This window comes from Gracilinanus agilis, chromosome 6 (assembly GCF_016433145.1).
Source record: "Gracilinanus agilis isolate LMUSP501 chromosome 6, AgileGrace, whole genome shotgun sequence".
NCBI lineage: Eukaryota > Metazoa > Chordata > Mammalia > Didelphimorphia > Didelphidae > Gracilinanus > Gracilinanus agilis.
Genome location: NC_058135.1, coordinates 152,401,527 through 152,426,622, shown reverse-complemented (window position 1 = coordinate 152,426,622; position 25,096 = coordinate 152,401,527).

Genomic DNA, 25,096 nt, shown 5'->3' with positions numbered 1-25,096 from the left:
TGAAATTACCCATGGTCAAATATTTCTGTAGAGGCAGGTCTTCTTGAACCAAAGTTTAGAATTTTAAATATTGTGTTTTATTGTTCCTCAAAAAAAAATCATGGATTGAAATACAAAAAAGATATTCTCAAACCTATACATCTGTATTTTGAAAGAATATGGGTTGTTCATGTAGTTCTGTAAGTAAACCAGGCCTTTTTCTTTGATTTGACTGCTTTAGAGGCTTCGAGTTTATACCATCTATGATTTCACTGAAAGAAGGAACTCTAAATCAAGAATTGTAAATGATAATGGAGTTTGACATCATCTCTGCAAATTATGTTATTAAAGAGTTACATGTACATTGAATATTTAACGAACTTGCCCAGTTCACGTATCTATACTATGTCAATGTTAATATTTCTCCTGAGGTCTTGTCTATAGCAAGGTCATTAACATAGCTTTGAAGATTTAATGTAAATAATTTAAATTGAAATAGAAGAAAGAAAACCATGTATCCATCAACATTAAGTAATAGTGAGCATTTTTTCTTATGATTACATTATAAGATTTTATCCTCTACTCCATAATTGATTAAAATATTGGCTTAATTAGAATGCATCATCTGGGACACAATTCTTTTGAACATGTATATTTCAGACAATTTACTCTACTTTTATGGTCTCTTTTTCCACAATTCATCAAAAATCTCAAGACTACACAAATATTTTTACTTTGATTAGTCAACCAAAGAACATAATTAGCTCAAATAAATATCTTTATATTTAATTTTTAAAAATAATAATAGAACATTTCCTTAATAAATCTGAGCTTCTTTGTTCCAGAAATAAATACGCTTTTAATTGTATGTTAATACCCATCTAGGAGACTCATTTTGTGTGGTATATAAATAAGTAACATGTGACCAGAGCACATATAGGTATGGACAAAACTTAACTTCAGTGCTTCAGGGCCACCAATGTCTTCTGATGATACCATACTTCCATCGTTTGTGGACATTGCTCCTACCATTCTTAAAAGATTGCTGTTGTATGATGGCTTTCTGGTAATCTTTTCATATGTTTCCATTGATATTTTTATGATCAAACTTCTTCAGCTGCCTATTCCTGAATTTCACCTCTTCAGAGAATCTACTGGTCTTCTTGACTCTTGTCTGCTAGGATCTATGAAATAGAAAGTCTCTTGCTAATAAAGGCAGGCTGTCAACACTTTAGACATAGGTAGAACTATCAGTCAGTAAGAGTTAAAAACCAAGCAGAATGATCTGGCTCAATTTTAGACTTAATTCTTTCTACTAGAAAGATGCAGCTTTTGTCTGAGGCTTTTCTGTTATTTAGCATTATACTGCCATTGTAATTCTTGTCTAAATTCTGATGGCCAAACTGAATACTTTCAGAAACACTTCAAGTTCTATCAAACAAACTATAAAGGGCAGTTTGGGTTCATTGTTCCTTGGTTTCATTTGGTCTTTCATAAAAATGAAAGTGAAGGGAAAAGGAAGTAATAAAACCTCCATCATGCCCATTGGTGTCATTTTGCCTTTAGCTCTTTTTTTGTTGTTACAAATTTCAATCTTGAATATATGCTTTTGGGCAGGAAAAAATTTCCTGGCTTTAAGCCATCCAATAGATAATTTCCATTGTAAGAAGTAAAGAATTCTCTGGTCCATATTTCTGAGCTGAAGATTCAAAATTTAACTAGAGTAAATAAAAGCTGGAGGTCTCAACATATCCAGCCTGTGGTAAAGACCTCTTGTGGTTGTTCACAATTGTTTTTTTTTTTAAATAGGCTTTTGACAGTTGATACAAATCATTGGTTAAGAAAAACCTGCATACTCAAAGTATGTTTGCTAATAGTTGCTGAATTTTATTACAAGGTCTAAGCATTTTATTGGTCCTGTCACTAATATTCTCAGACAATATTTAGGAAGAGATTTTTTTGATCTCATAACAGACACTAACTCACAAGAAGAGACTTAAAAATGCTTCTTGTTGAATCATAAAATCTGAGAATTATACTATTAACAAACATTCCTAAGAAAGAAAATATTAGTAATAAATTCCTACTTCTACACCTGACTATATGATTGATTTTGTTGTCTTTATCACAAATCAGGAAATAGGAAAGATGTCACTTAACATAAAAAGATTTATAGCAGGAGCTCTTAAGATAATTCTCCTTATCTATCACAGTTTTAATTAACAACTGGACTTAGCCTATCTAACATTCTAGTTATATATACTACTTAAAGTAATATATAAAGATGAATTAGTTTTATACTAAATGATATAAAAATAAATTAATTGAAATTAATGCAAGTTAAGCTCTTTGCCATCAAAAAGACTTCTGGATATATAACAGAAGATAAATAGTGTGCTATAAGAGTCAATTCTCAAATGAATATTATGTCTGACTGCCATATAGTTATTGTAAAAGAGGTTATGTCTATCAAAACTAATAAAAATGACTTTTGAAAGTGGCATTTAAAATGCCTTTTAAATAACACTCAAAAAGGATTAGGAAATAGAAATTATAGGATGAATTATTGTTCTTTATTGTATTTCAAGTCACACAGTTTTTTCCTCTTTCCTGTGTGTCCTAAATTAGCTTTTTAAAGGGTTTCTGAATATTGTTCAAAGGCAGTAATGGGAATGATTTATTTCAAAGTTGTAACCTTTACTAGTGTGACCTGAAGTGTAGTAATCTTGTGATCCATTAAACAAAGTGAATCAAATGTTTTGTGATTTGTCAGATTCAATGGCTTGTTAAGAAATGTTTTCTCCAAAAAGGAAATTATGGGGGTAAATAGCAAAAATAGGAGAGAGATAGTTACAAAACAAATACCTTCCCTAAAGCACATGAGTATTGAAGACCAAGAAGTTGACTGATGACAAGCTGACAGAGCTCAAAACAAAAAGAATGTCAGTGTGATAATGTGACCTTTTTTTGTCTACTTGACATAAGAACTGAAATTTTATTTTATGAATTTTATTATCATTCCACTATAGCATCATTTAGTAATATTATCAACCTTAATTTTTTCTGGTATGACATAAACTATTTATATCAAAATATGATACAACTTTCATCCCAATTACAAATCTTACATAATTCATAGTAGTATTAATGACTATTTTTTTGAGTTTAACTTTTAACACTTTCTAATTGTCATGTGAATAAGTATTTATGTGTATGTGTGACATGAAGGTATTTCTTCAATTTTTTCTTATTTCTAAAGCAATTTACATCCCTAGACTCCTTTATCTAATGTTGATATGGTACAGCATATTTTGTTATTCAAGCTTTGAGTATAGATATTGATTCATTCATTCTTTCCACAAATATTTACAGAGTGCCTACTCTGCTCAAGGTACCATGCTAGAAATTATATTTATAATTTAAAACTACATATATAGTATCTGAACATACTTTTAAATACATGTTTGTATGTATAAATATATTTAAATATATAGATACATCATGCTCATAAATCTCATAAATATCTGACATTTATAACTTAAAATCTCTGGACATCATTAATTTCTTCTTCTGTAAAATTAGAAGTTAGATTTGATTACTTCCATGATCTGGCCAGCTTTAATTCTATGACCTGATGAAATTCTGATCAGAACATCACTAAGAGTCATTTCAGCATTGGGGTTTTATGTCAGCATATAGTGTCGAGTGAAAAGAAATTTGGTTTGTAGTTAAAGAACCTGGGTTCAAACTCTGATACCTATAAGAATTTGAGATTCCTAATCTCAAATGTTTGTGCGCTTATAATTTTGAAATGCTATATTACAGAATGTCTACACTTGGTCTATTTTTTCCATTGATTAACAAATCACTAATCCATTTCAAAAGAATTTTACATCAAAAATGTATATAACTTCACTGAATTGTATTGTCTTGTATGCAAAAGAAATGTATTTAAACAAATAAACAAAAATATTACTTAAGGGGTGTGACCAGATGATCTTTAAAGTATACCTCTTAGCAGAAGCTCCTTTTGAAAACCTCTTGATTTTTTATAACTACTGTTAGGTTTTTGGAAGGAAGTTTATGACATCATTCTGTTCAAAACATCATAATAATTTCTAAAGGGAAATCATTTGGGAAAATTTTATAATAGAATCCACCTCTCTGGGTATGAGCTTTTTGCCAATAAAATGATGGAATTGGAATAGAAAATGATCTTTTCCAAGATATGTTTTTAATCCAGAAATCAAGTTTTGACTTTGCATTGTTCCATTGCATCATTCCATTGTTCTTCATTCTGCTTTAACTTGAACTCTTTTCTTAATGATGACATCAGCTCAACTAATTTTCAATTTCTATGTTTGTGGAAATTCAATCCAGTGTTAGTAAATGAGTATTGTGATAATGGAAAGGATTTGTTTGTTTGATTTTATTCCTATGAGCCATATAGTTGGGATAATATTTAAAGAGAGGAAGAAAGAAGATGAGAGAAAACTGGAAAGATAAGAAAACTGAATCAGAGATTGACTCATCAAGAGTGACATACAAATATTTAGTCTCTGAAATAGGATTTGAACTTAAGGTTTCCTGAATTCAAGTACAACAATCTTTTCTATCGGTCACCTTGCTGAATTAACAAAAATAAATAAACCTACAACTTAAATAAATAGCAGTCAAAACACAAAAATGTCTACATTCTTTATGGATGATATTTTAAAATACTTAATAATGTTTGTAGGTGCCCTGAATATGAATAGGTTTTTACATTTCACTTTGATTCTGCACTGTCCAAACAATTTCCTCTGATTCTATGTCTACGATAAGTCAAGCCAGACCTTAGGATCATCTGTTTTTGGTTGGTCATTTTCTTTTCTAAAAAATGCTATCATGGATGTAGGAATGATACTCCCCACACAGACTGGGGAAACAGAATCTCCAAAACTCTTGAAATCATGAGGTTCTCTCTAAACCTAGATGTGGTCATGGACATGTCAGAATTAATATATAGACACCAGTGCTAAGGGAAGAAGAACAAAATAGAACAGGTGTCTAGTCAGACACCATGTATAACCTACTGAATATTAAGATTCAGGACACAAAAATGTCAAAGACAATCCCTGCTCTTAATAAGCTTATAGTCTAATATGGAAGGAAGATAGGAAGGAAGGAAAGAAGGAAGAAAGAAAAGAAGGAAAAGTAGAAGAAAGGAAGAAAGGAAGTGAGGAAAGACTTAAGTGCTCACTCTTGGCCAGGTTCTATGCTAAGCACTTTACAAACATTATCTAATTTGATATTTGCAGTAAAACTTGTAGATGAGTATCATAATTACCAAGCTGAGGCAAATAGAGGCAGAGTGATTTGCCTTGGGCCACAGAATATCAGGCTCAAGTAGGCTGGACATGTTTTAGTCACAGTGGTTTGTATTGTACATGCAGCTAAAACGGCATTTGAAGTCAGATCCTTTGACTCCAGTCAATGCTTTTTTCATTCAATTCCGGTTTGTATTTGGGAGCATGCATTTAGGCTTCATATACTTGTATTTGGAATATTTAGGTCTGAAAAATAAATAACACATTCCTAGTTTTCAAAAATAATGTTCATTAAAAATATTGGAAAAATTCCTTAATCTATGAAATACCTTAAAAAATATGTGAATGACTTTTTTGAATTTTGAATTATATATTGTAATAGAAGACAGAGCAACAGAAACAAAATATACTTTTTTGTTATTGACATTTTCTATCACTGATTTTGTTGGGAGTAAATTACTGCAATAGGATGGTGAATGAGGCATTATCATCTTTTTTTTTTTTTTTCTCAAAGAGTAGCTTAAAAAGTACTATAGGGGAAATTTAGCCTATTAAGGGTCCAATATTGAATAAAATATACAAAAAGACACTTCCTTCAAACAAAGGCTGACTGTTCTAAAACTTACCAGACAGGTTGATATACATACGAATTAGATATCTGCTTTACTGGAAATAAAAAGAAGAGACATTTTTTTTTCTTGGTGTACAAAGAGGTAAGCCTAAACATGATATATATATAGCATATTATATGAACAATTTCCCACAATTTATAATAATTTAAACATATGAATAAATAAATATATGTATGCTCATATGAATATAAGTAATATGTGTATACATAATAGATTATATGTAAGTATGCATATATATAAATATATCACATATACTCCAAAAGGAGACTGAATGGATACATACATATCCATTATACATATATCTATAGTTAAATTGTAAACATTTGCAATCATACATATATGCATATCTAAGTTTATATGTAATAAAATGTAATATATATTCTATAATTAAAATGTAAATAATAATATCATATATCATCTACAGATCTTCTACCATTTTCCCAGTACTATCACTGTCTCCTTTTAGAATATAAAAGGACACAGTCAAAACAGGATTATACAGCATTTGTAATGTTTCTCATTATTCCATATACCTATCCCAGGAGCTCTCTTTTAGTATTGCTTTCCCTGTTCTTCCCCATTAGTGTTGAGACTAGTATTACCTTCAGATACAAAAATATAACAAACATAGAATTTTGCACTTTTCCCAGGGAATATTAGGCACCTAAGATCTATTGCTAATTCAATTCTCTTTTTAACCACTAGAAAAGGGAAATATCAGATCCTGAAATGCCACTAAACAGACAGATATTCTTGAAAGCCAGGGAAGTAAATAAATGAAAAAAAATGAAAAGGGACAAATAAATCCTTGGTGTCTATAAGCCCCAGCTGAGCTCCTTCCCCAGTTCCCACTGACTTCAGCACACAGAAACTTACAGCCACTTGGAGAGCTTTCAATCCATACTGGGCAGGGCTTCAATCATGTGGGATCTCAAAGGATTTCAGATCAGTTCTATTTTTCGTTTCTTGACTGTGTTGGTGGCTGAGGAAAAGAGAGCTTAGAAAATGTGTTTGCAGTTTACAGAGCAAAGGAGGGAGGGAGGGAAGAAAGGAAGAAGAGTCAGTGCTCATTATCAAGCCTTCAAGGGCCTGATGTTTAGAGCCATGAACCTCTGAAAATATTTGAAAAACTGAGTACTATGGAGCACCAGGGAAAGAACTGACTACAGGTCTGGTAAGGGATTGTTTGAAAAGACTTCACTTGTAGGGCAATTTACAAATGTCACCACTCTGAGTACCCTTCTTGCTCCAGTTTACCACTGGGCTGTTGTTATTAGTGGATTGTATTTCTTTTTATCAATTAAACAGGTAAATTTCTATCTGGGGAGCTTCCATTAAAGTGGTACAACTGTAGATGGCATTTTCCCAGCTCATTTATTCTGATCAAAAGAGCCAAAGGAACTAGAACAAGGCTGCCACCAAGTGGGCCAGCCACAACAAAGGGAAGAGAAACTGAACTGAGGAAGGATTTGAGCCAATAGGCTGTTTTCAGAGTGGCTCAAATTGTTACTGATTTATAGAGAAAGAAAAAAGCCCCAGCAACTGGCATGAGAGTGTATTAACACATGAGAAGGTCTGTGGAAGCAGAAAGTTAAATGGGGGCATGTCTGCCAAGTGTACACCAAAGTAAGGCTTTCCAAATTGCCCTTTTTTTGGTGAAGATTATGGAGTTTTAAATAAGCTCATCCAGAAAGGGGGAATATGGAATCATTATTTTTGTTTTTATACTTAAAGCTTAGTCCTGTAGACTGAATGTTTTCATTGAAAAAACTCTGAAAGAGAATTCTCAGATGAAGAATCTGACTTGGGTAAAGGAGAGTAGTGACAATGTTGGGAGGGAAGATTCCAAGTTGGGAAAAATTAATATTAACTTGTTACCTTTTTTTTTTTGGTCCCCAAAACAAACTTTTGATTTTAAGCCAAAAAAAAAAAACAGTTTCCTCTTAAGACTGAATTTATGAACTGGCTTCTCCTTCTGCAACACTCCCACTTGCACCCCAGCCTGAAGCAGAGGGGAGACAATTTCTTTGTTGCTTCTTATCTTAATTGAGGTCTGAGTCCTCCAATTAGAAAGACTCAGGGAGGAACTATCTTGAACAAAAATTAATGGAAGGGACAGGAAACTGGCTCTTTTTTTCCTGGAACCAGGGACTCAAGCACAGTCTGACTTTAGGATGGTTCACCCTGCTTGGGAAGGTGGCTGGTTCATGCTTTTCTCTCTCTTTTATTGGTCCAGTTTTTATTATTTAATAAATAATTACAAAATTAAGATATGGTCCCCAGAGAATTTTAATCGTAATAAAATCACTCTTCAACCACCATAAATTTCTTCTCCCCTATTTAAAGTGTGTTAGCTTTAACTACAACTGCCTATGTGATGTTTATGATATAGATAGTAATAAATTATTCTGTGCAATAAGATGATATCCAAAAGTAGAACAATTTTCCAGGCTCAACAATGTTATATATAAATTGTTAATATATGCATGGTACATATAGTATAAAATATGCATATATTAATATATATTTGCATAATATAGTTATACATTTTATTTATATAATCTAAAATATATAATTAAATATAAGGTGATATATAAATTATATGTATTTACATACATATATATGTAATGATTCATTCTCTTTAGATAAGTAAAAAATATCTTTGCTTTATCAGAACCTGGAAAAAAGTAAAATTAAACACTGAAAGTCTCAACTGCCAAATCTACTGCTTACTTTACTGGGCAAAGCCAAAGAAACCATCAAATGTTACCTTAAAAGAATAAACTTTCTTAAAACTAGTTTATAAAATATTACTCTCTACATTATAACCTACTCAAGTATTAGTTTTTTTTAAAAAACCTAGTGAAATGTAGGAAAATATTAGAAAGTGCTACACAAGGATTCAGGAACTGAGAGATTTCTTAACTAGGAGGAAAATGTCATATTTTATAGTGACTGACAGGTTCTGCCACCTAAGATGAATACTTTTAGACACCTGAGATCTGGCATCCAAAAAATGACGTAGGTATTTTTTTTTTTATTTTTGTGAAACTTAAGACAAATTGATTATAGCAATGAGTTGGTTGTTCTGGGGCTAGTGATTTTATCCAGATGGAGAACTCCTACTGTGGATTAGCAGATTGCAATTTGTTAAGTGATTTTTTTATTGTGGAAATTTACCCAATATAAAATTATTCCAAACGTCACATTTTTTAGACCAAACCAACCTCTAATTAAACAATTAACTTGAACAATTTCCTCTGGTAATATGAAGGGGGAAATGCTAATCTTAAAGATCATAGATTTAAAGGTGGAAAGAATCCCTCAAATGTTCTATTCCAAACATTTCATTTTACAGATGAGGAAACTGAGGCACCAGAGAAGTTGAATAACTTACTGAAGAACACTCAGGCAGTAATTAGCAGACAAATTTCCAACTCCAAATCCCTATTTCTTTCCAATAACCCACATTGTCTCTACTGTATTTTGTCAAATACATCTGTGTTTGTTTATCTGAAGGGTTGCCTCTGGTCAACTTGGAAAAACACAGAACTACTAAAGTAGTCAACAAAACCAAGTCCATAATAATTAGCCTCTACCCAGAGCCAGGCACCAAAATACTAGATAGAGTCAGCACCCTGAGGATCTGGGTACAGTATCTCTGGGAGGATCAGAGCTTGAGATGATTCTCCAAAGAACAATAGAATTTATATATCTTTCAGGGAATTAAGGACAGGAAAGTATGACTGGCTTTATCATGACTACAGGGAAATATGATGTCCAAGACAGAATTATCTGGGAGAGGTTGATGTTTTACAAGGGATACAAAAGGGAAGGGTCCAGTCCAGAGCTGGGCTACCTGGGAAAGGACTTTGATACAAAGAGAGAAACTACTAAGACAAAAGGGTACTTAACATTTGATTAGGTCTACCAGTCCCACCTAAACTGGGTCCATTAAGTACTTTAGGTCTATTGTTCAGTATTTTTCAAGTGCTTAGAAATGTGTGGGAATAGAGAAAGCAGGAGAAGAGAATGGAATGTTGGTGGCAGAAGGGTTCTGGGGGCCAACATGCCTGTGAAGGGACTGTTGGAACTTTGGGGAAGTTGCTCTTGAACTCTGAGGAGAGACAGCTCAGTGACCCTTCTCTTGGATGGGAATCATCCAAATCCTGAGAAAGTATTTCCTCATTGAGACCTACTTTGACCCTGCATCTATTCCTGATCCCTAAAATCCATGCCTGTTTGGTCTGAATGGAACTAGCAGTTTACCTTAAGGGTTAGCCCAGAGGGTGACTGGATTTAGCCTTCAGCATACCTCTCAACCTGAGCAGCTAACAACTTAGAGACTTTGCTTCATTTACCTAGCCTAGAGTTAGCTAATATAAGGAGAACATCTAGACCAGTGGTTCCCAAACTTTTTTGGCCTACCACCCCCTTTCCAAAAAAAAAATATTACTTAGCTCCCTGGAAATTAATTTTTTTTAATTTTAATAGCAATTAATAGGAAAGATAAATGTACCTGTGGCCATCACCAGCTCCCTGGATCACTGCAGCACCCACCAGGGGGTGGTGGTGCCCACTTTGGGAATCACTGATCTAGAGAGAAAGGATTTTCAAGCTTTTTTTTTTTTCTACTGTGGCCAAGGGCAGAAGACTTTGTCCTTCATTTGGATGATAGTCAGGGACTCCTACTACCCTCTTTTCTGATCCAAAGCAATCATCATACATTTTTTTTTTAATAAACCATCATAAAAGATCAATTGCAGTCAGATTTGGTGTTAAAGGAAGATTTGTTAAGTGGAGGTTATCCTGGATTTGAGATTGTTTCCAGACTGGGTAAAGCAAAATTCCAAGTCATCTGTTCTGATCTCTTTCCTGGGTTAGCTGTCTGTGGCAGAAGAGGGAACCATTGGAGGGCTAGGTTGAGCCAAGTCCTAGCCAAAAGTCTATTCCATCTCCTAAGGAGTTTGTAGTTCCTTCCACCTGTTTATACTGGCCAAAAACTGAGAAGCCTCCATCTTTGTTCTCTGTCACAAAGGGAGATATCCTGTCAGATCAGGTTATGCTAAACCTGAGTCACTCATTACATTCATCATACAGGATCTCCCATTTTCCCTTTTAATAGTCTGAAATGGGTGAGTCTGGGACTTCCCTCCATGAGAGTTATCAGGGGATAGGGGCTGTTATATTGGTTTTAACAGTTATATTTTTGGGAAACTGTATATATCCTAGTGGTCTACAGCAAGCAGGTTTCACCCACACCCACTGACAAGCTTGGGAGGAAGGGAGGGATATGATCTTGCTGAGTACCCCCCTCCCACTAGGCAGTTAGGAAATCAGTTACAAAATGGAGGTTGATCTATTATCTTCTGGGCTCAGTCTGGAAACTAGGAAGGACAAAACTCCTAAAGATATTAACTTTCTCTAAACTATTTCCCCACAGGTTTGAGTAGGAGAAAATAGTAAAAGCTTGATGTCTTGAAGCTTTCAGGCACAGAGGAAAGGACTTGCTTTTGGGGCTACAGCAAGGGGAAGTCAGCTTGAGGAATTGTGAGTATTTCCCTTAATTTAGCCAGATACAACTCCCAAATGATGAAAGGTTTAATGTTATGTGGGGAAGGGAAGGAAGGGAGATTTAACAAGGATATATAAGGTCTGGGAAGCCATAAACTGTTATGTCCAAGCAGCCCCTCCCTCCTGTGGGGAAAGGCATCTTGGTTAGCTATTTAGCTCTCTAACTTTTATAGATAATCTTCTCCTATGGTCAAAATAACTAGTTAGAGGTAACTGTGATGTTGATTGAAGGTCTAATCAAGCTGAAACAGGTTGGCAGCAGAGAACTAAAATGGCTTTGTTAAGATTCAAGCCTAAAGCCCTCTAGAGCAACTAATATCTGGGAACAACAAACAGAGTGATCTGCTCACTTCCAAACCCCAGGAATCAACTGCCCTTAACTACCTTAAACTGCCCCCTCACCCAAAGTTCTCAGGGGGCTTGGGGAGGGGGGCCCTGGAATTCTGAGCTGTGGCTTGACCCCCTATCTGCCATTTCAATGTCACAGAACAAAGTCGGTGTCCTCAAAAAATCCAGTTGACACTCTAGTCTTTTGAGTAACAGTCTAAAAATACACAGTATTATATTTCTAATTTTTTTCTTTTTCTTTTTCATGTGGCTACTAGATTCTCAAAATCTGTCTTCAAAATAATAAGAACAATTTTAAAAAATGTCTCTCAGTGCCTGTTCAATAGATTATTCATTGTGAAAACAGTATGTTTATTTGTATTTTTTTGATTCTTAAAACAAATTCACATTTTCACATCCCTTCCCTTTCCCTTTATCTCCAGGCCATCCTTTGTAATGTAAACCAGAAAAAATACAGGACTGCCAAAGTATATTTAATAATAGTCTCTAATCGAGAAAAAACATTAAACTGGGAAGCCACAAAGAACTTTAGTGTTGGGACTTCCACTGAACTAGAGAATACAGTGTGTGTATTTATGTGTGTGTGTGTATTTAAATTTTATTTTTATTTATTTATTTGTTTATTTGTTTATTTTTTGGGGGAGAAGGAGAAGGGCTTATGCTCTGTCATTCACTTGGAATCTGCACTAGCCACACTGACTTGGAGAAGCCTAGATGCAATAGCCAAAGGCTAGGGTACCTGGGGGTAGCCTAGGTACAAAAAGGAGAAACTAAGAAAACAAAAAGATTACTTGAGACTTGATTATATCTGCTAACCCTATCTAAAGTAATCAAGGGGTTCAGAAAGATTTATGGTTCAGTTTGGGACAAGGGTCATCAAAGGGATTTCTTGAAGATAGGCTGTCAGGGACAAGAGTCAGTTTGGAATTTCATAAAACCAGGTTGTCAGTAACAAAGGTCAAAAAACAAAGAAGAAAAAGTATCACCCAGAATAACCAACATATTAAACAGGTCTGAAAGAATCTGTAATATTCTATACATATTAGTCCTGCAATGAAAGGGAGGTATATTTTCTCAGTTCTCCATAACCAAACTTGGATTAAAATCACTCATTATTTAGATTTTTTTATTGTTGTTCTTTTACTTGTATTATTGTAGTCAATGTATATATAATTTTCCTGGTGCTGCTTACTTCTGCATACTTATATATTAAGAAATATTTGGCTTCTAGTATTGTCTATATGATTAGAGAATGTTTAAATATCATAATATATTTAATAGTAGCTGAGCATATTCTCTATTGATGCAGCAGTAATTACAACCTATAGCCATAAGAAGAAACACAATTCTGTTGCAGGCTTAACTTCAGATAACAAAGCCACTCACACAGGCCTCTAGTCACACCAGTGGATTAGGAAACAAAGAAGAAAGTGAATTCTCTAGAGGTATCTGCCATATGGTGTATTCCTGAAAAGAAAGAAAATTGATGCTCTTGCATGAAATTGCCCATTCTTCAAATCAAATGAATAACCAATTGGGGTTTGAGTCATGCAAGTCAAGCAGAAGACTTCCTTCTCAAATACCGACAGCAATGTAAATGTACTTTAACTAGAGCATCCAGAACTCAGAAGCACGAAATCAGTGAACTCAGATGAGAAGCAGGGAGAAGAAAGTTACTAGGTATCTTTTGGTAGTAAAATGACTGAATATTTTCTAACATGAGTCCTCAATGGAAGTTTATGGTATTTTATTCTCCTTCCATTAAGAGACTATAAACTTTGGAGACAGCTCAAGAAGTAAATGATTTTAGAGAGTAAAGCAACCTATTAATTAACTGATTCACATATCAATTAATTGATTTTCAAATCAAAGGTCATCACTATCCTCAGAGCTTAGTATGGACCCTACTAGAGGGCTCTGCAAAGAGACATTCAATAAATATTAACTAATTGAAACACAAGATGGTATCCAATGACACATTGGATAAGTGAGTTAGTCTTTTATTTGGATCCAAATTTGTTTATATTCTATGAAAAAATAATAAAAATAGTTCTTCATTTTGATAGATTTGCTTTTCCCTTTTAATTTTTAATATTGTGGAATGTGTGCTTTATAAATAGCCACCACTCATGCTTCTGGTATCTGGGCCAAGCATGCCATCTAAAAACTTCCAATTTTTGAACTAATTATTCTTGCTAACTAGGTACTAAACACTGTTGTTAGGAACCAAGGAAGGAGAATTAGTGTTATCAGCATTCTCTAAATATCTATGCCAGGAGGCAGAGTCATGGTCATCCTGCCTTGGGTTTTGGTTCTGGAAATCAGCTAATGCAAATCAATAAAAAAATACTTATAATCCCCTATTGTGTATCAGGCATTGTACCAGGCATAAGATATTTAGATAAAAATGAAATTTTGCCTGAAACCTGATGACTTTCATAGTCTCTGCCTTCAAGGGACTTATATTCTAAGGGGAAGAGAGAATATGTACAAAAAGAAGTAAAGTGCACAATAGATAAAAAACTAATGTTAGGTAATTTTGAGATATATATCAACTATTGAAAAGATGGGGAAAGACCAGATATATGCTATCCTGTGAGCAGTGTTAAGAAAATAAATAATTCTGAGATGAAGGTGGTCGTTCATTTAAAGAATTATAGTCAGTTTCCTATTTGTGTGACCCTGGACAAGTCACTTAACCCCCATTGCCTAGCCCTTATCACTCTTCTGTCTTGGAACCAATAGATAGTATTGATTTCAAGATGGAAACTAAGTGTTTAAAAAAAAAAAGAATGATAGTTGCAAGTACTAAATCTTAAAAATCACACAGATGTATTTTGAGTAAATATCATATGACAGAGTGAAAAGAGACCAACATGAATAAATTATGATTTTGTCCATTTATCTTAAATACAAAGGAATATATATGTATATAGTTATAGTTTATATATAGTGATTTCAAATTAACAAAATATATACCCTTCCCTCAAGGAGTTTTGATGTATAAGATTAAGTTAAAAATCCTTTAAGAAAGAAAGATTTTATGATGATTTCAGGAATAAAAAAAGGGAAAGAAGTGGACATTAGCATTCTTTATCCCAGGAAGCTGGTGAAATAGAGGAGGAGAAGAGAAGTTAGGGTATCAAGGGTAAAAAAAATATATATATACCTACTGAGGAGGTCAAGCCCAGAAGTTGCATGGATATGTAAGTGTGAAAATATGGTCCTTGTACTATAGTTGATCTAGGGCACCACAATTACTCTTTTGGGGCCAAGTTGACTATATTTCCCCCCAAAAATGATGAAATTGAGATAAAGAGTTTTGATTGCTTTTAGTTTTGTGAAGTCAAGGCAAGTAAACTACAAATCAATTTAAAGGCAACTCAGACCTTAGCACATAATTGACAGGATGTGAAAAGTTTAAGAAATAGTCCTAGAATGTTTTAATAAGGTAATATCATAATAAAGAGCAAAAATAATTTTCTAACAATCATTGTTGTGATGCAACAGTCAAAAATAGTTGATGCACACTTGGTTAGAATAAGAGGGAAAAGAAAGTTGAAAGTTCCACTGTTCTCTACTCTACTGAGAATTTATCTGTAGTATTCTATTCAGTTCATTTTAGAAAGGGTATGGATTAGCTGCAGAATGCCCCAAAGAACAATTAAGATGATAAAAGACCTCGAATCTATGTCACATGAGGATCAGTTGAAGGAACTGGGTTTATTTCACTTGGAGAAAAGAACTTTCATGAAGGGGCACTTCATAGGTTGTTTCAAGTATTTGAAGGGCTGTCATGAAGAGAGGAAAGTTGCTCTATTTGGCACTATAGAACCAGCAGTGACAAGTGGAAGTTACAAAGAGGGAAAGTTAGACTTCCTGATAAGAGAAACTTCCTAATAATTAGAGGAATTCCAAACTGGAATACCCAAATGTGATGGGTGAATGGATGCCCCACCTCCTCACTCACATCTACATATTCCTCAGAGGACTTTTAAGATGATCCTGGACTATCTTCTGTTAAGATGTAGAGCAGAGATATCAAAGTCAGATAAAAAGAGTCCCTGATGGCTAAAAAAATAGTCTTAGTGAACCACAAATTGACATTGCCTCTGTTGTATCTATCTATCTAGCTCTTTCTCTATATATTTCTTTTGTTAAACATTTCCTAATTATATTTTAATCTATTTTCAGATCACATTCTGGAGTTTTTCAGGGTGCTTATGGCTAGGAGATGGTGAGTTTGACTCCTAGTAGATACTATTATAAATTCCAAGTTTCCAACTTTTCTTCCAACTTTCAGATTCTATGATTTTCTAAAATTGTAATCCCCTATCGTAAATTCTATTTTTTCCCATCCAATATAGTATCCCTTTAGTATCACAGATTTAGGGATGGACCTAAAGAACATATAACCCTGCTTCATTAATAATACAGTTAAAGAAACTGAAACCCAGAAAGGAAAATTGATTTGTATGAGGCTACACAGGTAATAAGTCTCAGAGTCAGAATTTTAATAAGAATTTTCTGGCTCAAAATTCAGTATTTTTTCACTACATCATAGCTGACTACTGGGTTCCCATTAGCTGTGAGGGTCTTTGAGGCCATAGCGAGATAAGTTTGTTATGTCATTAAAAATGATTGAAGGAAGTTGCATTGCAATCACAAAAATCTCTGGTGACTCCCATTCCCAGCCATATTTTGATTATGTCAATTTCAGTCCATATGTTCATTATACATGAACAAAATGAAAATCACTGAGGGCATGGATGAAATGAGAATCAATCAATAAGTATTTACTAAGACCTTTGTGCAGAGTTAAGGAAGATAAAAGAGAGATGAAAGACCTAATGCCTTCCTTTAAAGAGTTTTTCATCTTGTTGATGAATAAATCTCTGAATGTCACTGCCACAGAGCTGTAGTGCTATTTTTTAATAGAGTAACACTAAGAAAATGTATATTCTTAAGAATTTCTAATGTAACAAAGGCTTTCCAGTTTGTTCCACAAGGACTTCTCCAGTGCAATTTCATATACTCTGGATGAAGAGATTAGATCAGATTATCAGGTGGTATAACTTTGGAAAAAAAAGATGGAAGCAAGTAGATGGAGAATTGAATGGAAAGGTGAGTACAATTAATGCCATATCGATTTTAACAAAAATCCCTATGTAGAGTCTTCTGATTTTCGGATTCAATTATGTTGTAAACTTTGTTGAAATGTAACAAGCTTCTATGTTGATATATAATAACACCTATGATGGATAAAATGATTTACTTTGTAAACTCTATAAATCCAGTAAGAAATGTAGGAACTCTTGCCTTTCTCTTGTCATATATTTTGCAGAACTCTTTTTAAGTTCAAATTGGTTAGACAGAAATTAAGCCATGAACAATCCTAAACTGAATTTTTCACATAGAAGGCTGATTTTTCAAATGACAATTTAGATAGAGAATGAATGTTATATTCTATAAACTTTCTTGTTAAGCTCAGTCGTGCATTTTGCTATTTTCATTTCAATTTTATTTTTTTTATATCTAAAGTCACAAAATCTACACACTTTTATCCTTTTTTTTTTAATTTCAGCATCCTATAGAACTTATGGTGAAGGCAGTATGTGAGATGATGTTTTGGCAAACAAGATGGGTCCAGAATTCATAACACATCTTTTGCTAAATTATCAACCTTCTTCCCAAATTGGGTCTCATCGGTGACAGAATTACTGAGAGTCCACTGATTAAAATAATATCCCCCTAGGCCAACCTGACTCCATTTCTGCTAAACAACTCATCAGAGCCAGCTGAATAGGTTCCATATATGGTCATTTCTACTTCCCACTGTTTTGGCTTGAGAGAAAGGAAACAAAGACTTGGCATATCATTTTAGAAAGGTTGATAAACCCTGTTCTCATTTTTGGGAGAACTAAAAATTAAAAATCTTGACATTGAAAATAATTCTGTACATTACACAAAAGTTACATTGTACCAAATGTATAAGATCAGAGAATACAAGAAATTTAGGCCACTTTCATGTGAAAATAAGGGTGGAAATATTTAGTGCACAGGTCATTTTGGAGTTACACATTCTTTAAAAGCAAGTGTACTTTGGGATAGCTATTTGGCTCAATGGATTTGGAGCCAGGCCTAGAGACAAGAGGTTCTGTGTTCAAATTTGACCACAGATACTTCCTAGCTTTGTGACCCAAGACAAGTCACTTAACCCTCATTGTCTAGCCTTTACCACTTTTCTGCCTTGGAAGCAATTCACAGTAATGATTCTAAGATAGAAAAGAAAGTGTTTGTTTGTTTTTTAAAGCAAGTCAACTTATATAAAATATAAAAGTATAAAGTGTTCAGTTAATTGTATTATTTGTCTTAAATGTTCCAGGTGTTCTCTCTATTTAGTTTATTCAGCATCAAGAAGAAAGATAACATAAACTCAAATACTTATTATAGAAACAAAAACTAAGCAATAATCATTGACATTTCTAGATTGCCCTCCCCCTCATCAATTTTTCAGTGCTCAGGATGTGCAAATGAACCTTAATCTGGTAAATTCATTTTAATACTTAAATACATTTAAATAACACATAATAAAAGTAAATACTAAACAGGAATGTGTATATGCTAGGAGAAATGAATCATCGTGCATTCCATATTAATTCAGATTATTCTTTTGATTGTGTATTGTTTTGATAATTGACCTTTATTTAGAGGAATGGACAACTGAAAATTGGAATTGTGTTACATCTTAATTTCATTATGTCCAGTCAGGTCTGGTAGGTAAATTGAAGAATGAATGGGTACAGACTATTTCCCACAGAGTTGCATTTCTCTTTGAGCAGAAATGTAGAAATCTGAAACTATTATTGAGTAAAAATTGTAAATTAACTACCTTTAAAAATTAGCTTTAATAAGAATCAAAAGTTTGGTTTATTATATGTCTACTGCCTGTTTTAGAATAAAAATTCAATCTGCTATTGAAGTCATGTATCTAATTTTCCCTCATTTCTTTGTGAGAGAAACACAATCTACTGATATTAATGTATAGGGCAAATTTTAAGAGATGTGAGGTAAAAGGCTCTTGGGCTCCTAGATTGGCAAAAGGTATTCAATTTACAAACCTTAATTAGGAAAATGGAGGGAAAGGTCAGTGGGGTTTCTTTCTTTATTTTTTAAGTTTTTATTCACCTCCATCCTTTCCCTTACTGCTTTTATTTTTTCAATTTTCTGTTATGTTTCAATATATTATCCTTTAATGCTTCTTCACCATTCACTGCCTGTTAAGAGTATACTATCTCTTGTCACTCACTTTTTCAGGTGGTAACATTGTATCTGTTCAGTTACTGTGATTTGTTCATAAAAATCAATGGATTTATTATCAAAAATAATGTTCTGAATTAAGCATTAACTGCTTATATTAGAAATCAAATTGCTCAGAGATGAAATTGAACCAACTATTAGTACTGCATTTGGTCCAAAAAAGTGAACTCAGTACTGGGATACGACTTTAATTATTACTTTATTTATTATTGTCTCCCCATCTAAAAAATTATCTGACTATAATAAAAGTATTACAATGATAATTTTATATACATATGTATTCTGTCATGTCAACAAATGCTTTTCTTGAGTTGGCATGTAGGGGTATTTTTGTTATTTTACACTATGAAAATCTTCATTATTAATATGTGAAGGATATTTCACTATTTCCAATGGACAGGCAATGTCATCAGTGTAGGAACTCTCATTAATGGGGTAGAGTCCGTCTCATACTTGCCTTTTCAAACACTTGTCCATGTACTCCCCTAAATCCTCTATCCAGAATGTTGGCAAGCTATCCTATATGCTTTGATGCTGTGTTTACTAATGGACCTTAGAACAATTCATTGGTTATCTTTCTCACTATGTGACTGGCCTAACTCTTTTACAACGTTGACATTCTTTATACTGATTTTCTTGCTTAATTATTTATTAGGATTGAGTTCCAGTTCAATCAAGCTCACTATGGGTCTCAACATTGTGATTTGGTTGATCATCAGTTTTAAAACTTTGAATAATATAATATCATTCCACAATGCATAGTCAAACAGCCTTATTGGAAAAATAATGTACAAAAACTCATCATTTTATTTGATCAAATATTTTGGATCATTAAAATCGTTTCATATATTCCTGAAAGAAATTCATCCTATACTACTTTTATAGTACAATTCTTAGCTCATGTCACTGTCCAAATGCAGTGCCTGTCAAAGACATATGTTTCTGATGGGATATTTCTATGAGTTGAGCTTTAGCCATTAGAATTTTACTCTAGGCATGTACCCACCTTATTTTTATTTTTTTACCAATTACACATAATAACAAATTTCCACACAAGTTTTCTTAAGTTATATGATAGAACTTATCTCCCTCCTTCCCTTCCTTCCCTTTCCAGGTGCCGGCAGATGATTTGATTTGGGTTATACATGTATTATTATGCAAAACATACTTTTGGGTCATTCATTTTTTTAATCAAGTTATCTTATGAAAACAAAAACCTAAAACATAGACCTAAATAAACAAGTGAAAAATCATGTGCTTGCATCTGCATTCTTACTCCAAAAGTTCTTTCTCTGGAGATGGATAGCATTCTTTGTCATAAGCCCCTCACTTGCACCCATTTGAACACTGTACAAGTCTTCCCCACCTAAGTGATGCTGACTCTGAGTGGTCAAATCTATGTGTGGGCATGTCTCTGCATATGTGTTTGTGTGTGTGTATGTGTGTGTGTGTTTTCCAGTGGATAGATAGGCAGAATTTTTAAGAGTGATTATGGATCTCCTTCAGGAAGGTCTCCAAATGCAGGAGTAAAAGACTTCTACAGGTCCAGAAAAATCTCAGTGGCAGGACAGTGTCGGCGACATGATTGAGATGAATGAGAGTAATCAGGGTCATGAAGATTGCTCTGGTCAGTTTTTGGGCTGTGTTTATTTTATATGCTTTGAGATCACACATAAAGTTGGCATGAAAATCCATTCTCACCATATATTTTTTCTTAGAGACAATGTGTTAGTGTGTTTGATGTATCTCTTGGATTATAGTGGTGGGAAAGTACAGGCTTTTTCATGGGAGACAATTTTTCCATATTCCATTCATTTTTCTCTTATGTGTAGTGTACCAAATCAGGGAGGGGGGAAACTTGGAGACCATTCTGTCCTGTTTTTGTAGGAACCTGTGTATGGAAGTGAGAGGCCTAAGTTAGGGTTTTTAAATCATTAACATTAACTCACTATTTGCTGGTTTCATGTGAAGTGACTTCTAGGGGAATTTCTCTATCATAATGTATAAAGGTGGGGATTTTCCTAGGAGTTTTTAGGGGGCTTGTTAGGGTCCTAGTAATGGCCTTCCTCTATATGTTCCTAGGGCTAAATAGAGACATTGATTATAATAATTCCAATAAAAGGGAATGTTAGTGAGAAAAGTGTCACATAAGGGAATCTGAATGGAATTACCATCCTTCTGTCACCTACTATGCAGGGTTCCATAACTAGTGTGGGCTGTGTGAACTTCATGAACTTTGATGGCTTCCTGCATCCAAAGATTCCAGGCTTAATGTAATACATACACTATCCATTATGGAAAGCAAATACAAGACCTTTTTCTTTAGAGCAAATTGTTTTAGCTAAGGGTTCTTAGATACATTTCATAGTGTCCATGACCTGGGAGGTAAAATTTTTATCTTCAGTTCAATATAATTGTTTCTAATGCTATGCATTTTTATGCACTTATTTTTCCCTACTTGAGGAGAGGGCTATCAGAAAGTTTCAATGGCAAAAAAAAAGGTAATTATAGATCATTGAATAACAAGAAATTATACCTGGACAGGCATTTAACAATAATCTATTTCAGCCCCACTTCACCTTTCATTTAACAGATGATATAAAGGAAGATTGTCCAAAAGAAATGACATGTTCAAGTTCAAATAGAAGTAAGTGACAAAATTTAAACTTGAATTAATGTATTTAGACTCCATGACTGTCCTACTTGACAGCTGAGCTCTTACTTGATATTTCTATTGAAATGAAAACACCCTGAAAAATTTAACAGTACACTCTATTTAGCAGAATCAATAGATTTATAAACCCAGGAGTCTAAAATTATTTTTTAAAAAATATGACTTGAGCTCTGTCTTCTGATGCATTGACATAAAATATAATTTTGCATCTTTTATTAATGCTTCGTAATCCTATACCAATGATCTTTAATGTAAGTCTCTTTTGTAACAAACAAAAAAGTTAAGAAAAACAAGATCATTTGCTGTTTGGTATAATATACCTGATTTTGCAGCCATAACCTAAAACAGAGAGAAGGTAGACACATCACTGTTTCACCATCTTCTAAAATCAAGATTGGTCTTTAAACTTTATCTGAATTCCATGTTTATTATTGTTTCCACATAAAGTATTTTGCCAATTGCTTTCTTTGATATGACATAATTCATATAAGTTGTCCCATGGTTTTTTTTTTCTTTTTTTTTTTGGCTTCTGCATTCCTCATATTGGCTTCTTACAACATATTTTATTATAATAACATACTAGAATTTCGGCAACCATTCCTCATGTGATTTATATATATGCCAAATAAATAAATAACCTGGCAGTTTTGCAAAATACTGAAACATATTATTTATGTTCAATTAATGCTAAAAGTACAGTGAACACTCATTTTTCTTTGATTATTGAGAAAGCACTTCTGGGTCTTATAAAGTTTCATGGTCATCATTTTGAACACTATCATCATCATCATCATTATTATAGCATTGAAATAGAGGAGGATAATAGAGATTACCAGGTAAAATAAAAATAATACATTTATGAATCACATGATTGTTAGCGAAGCACTTTCCATGGAACAATCTTGTGAATAAGGCAAAGATTAAAATAATAACTTACATGTATATGTATTTTAAAATATTAAAAATGCATGTGTAATGTTATTATTTTAATATTGTTTTATTTGAATAATAAGATAGACCTAATGGAGTTAGTATTATTATGATAACTTTGAAGATGAGATACTTGACCTCAAAATGGCACATAACCTAGGGTCACATTGTTAATAATTGTTTGAGGCAAGATTTAAACTCATATCTTCCTGTCTCCAAGTATTGTATTCTATCCATTTATATTCTTATTTCTTTCCTTTTCTTCCCTTTTTCCTTCCCTTTCTTTTTCTTCTTTCTGCTCCTCTTCCTCATTCTTCTTCCAAAAAGAAAAAGAAAAACCAGCCTCTGATTGGTTAAGAGCTATTTGAGAAGTAGATGAACTATCAGAACCAGTTTTGGGAACCACAGTTAAGTGTGTTCTACCACCAAATCTAATTATTTTCCTACAATAGAATGCTGATTTAAAATGTTGCATGAACAAACTTTCACCATTACTGAAATTTATATCAACACAGAACAGAGGTCAGAGAAAATTCCTTTGTGTTTAGAAGCTTAAATTCTATATTTCTCTGGCCAGATAATTGGTACAGCGGATAGCTTGCAAGGCCTAAAGTTAGGAAGACACCAGCCTTTGAGAATTTACATGAGTGAATAACTAAACTTCTTAGCCTCACTTTCCTCATATGTAAATCAAGGTTATCTACTACTATTCTTTTAAGGATAAAATGAAATAATATTTGTAAAGAGTTTTACAAACCTTAAAAAGAGATATAAATACTTGTTACTAATACTATGAAGCATAAAATATATAAAATACTAATATTGTTTGCCTAGTATTTACCTACATTTAGTCAAACATATCAAACTAATCATAATGTAGTTTAAAGGAAAAAGTATAAATTTTGGAGGTAAATAATATGAGTTAAAATCCTAGCTCTGCCATATTCTATCCACGAATCCTCATAAAAGGGAAAAATGGAAGATTATGGTTGGACTGGATATTTAAAGTTTGGTCGCCAGCAATTGATTACTCAATTCCAAAATAAAAGACCCAAATCAGGATGACTTTTATGGTGGTTTATTTACAATTAAGAAGGTTGAAGGTAGGGAAAATGAGAGAAAGAAACTCTGGCCTAGACTGGAGGTCTGAACCAGGTAGGGCTTCAGAGGCCCCAGCATAGGGGACATGGATTTTAATTAAACAAGGCTTCTAGCCACAAGGTCTTCTCTGAGATGAGAGGCCTCTTGAGGATAGGCCTCTAGAAACACTAAGGGAAAAGGAAAGAGAGTCAGCCTAACTTACCAATGTGACAATTCAAAGGGAAGCAATCTAAGGCCTCCACCCCAGCTCCTCCAAAGCCAAGTTCAAAAGGCAAAAAGTTCCTCACAGGAAGTTATCATCATGTTTAAAAGATGGCAGCTTTCATCACTTCCTGTGTCTACCTCCAGTTTTAATGGACAAATGATAGCCTCAACTTTGTTTGGACTGCCCAGGGGACAGTCACTTGTTTTTGATTTGTTACTTACTATCACATGTGGGTCACAGACCTTCCTCCTAGCCAGTTAATTCTAAGTTGGGTGGGGTGACATTATTCCTGGTGGCTAAAGTCTAAGGAATGAATGAGGGTGATTTAATTCCATTTACACATTTTTAGATATATTATTTCACCTCCCTGAACTTCAGTTTCCTCACCTGTAAAATCAATTGCCTCTCAGGATGTTTCTAGTTCTGAATCTAGGATTTAAAAAAAATAATCTCTTCTGGTTACTAAAAAAGTCATGAGGATTTATTGTATAAAAGAATTTTTGGGGTAATATTGCCTGGAATTTTAAACAATAAACAAAATGAGTCCATTTCCCCAGAGTATAGCATTGTTTATTAATAGTTGCCTGCTACCTATTAATAAAGTATATGTAAATCACACATGCTTCTGTGCAGAAAGACACCAAATGATATTCTTATACCATATTTTATACCAATGGTGTATCTTCTTTCTCTTTGGCCTTGCAGTTCTTCCTTTAGACTTCCCCTATATAAGGATGATATCAAAAATTAAGACTTATTACATTAGTTTAGAGATAAGAAGTAGAAAAGCTGGCCTGAGAAAAATTGGAGTTTGAAACAGATCTGAGACAGAGTGTCAGTTTAAATGTTGACAGTTGTGGGGAAGGTAAAACAGTTTTTGAGTGGCAATTGCTCTAGAGAAGTCGCAGTTGTTCTCCCTGAGTGCTGGGAACAGGTGACATCTTCTTTTCTCTCTCTCCTCACTGTCTGAAGTAGAAGGAAAGGAGGGAAAAACCTGAGGGAGCTAAGTGATTTCCTTTTCCAA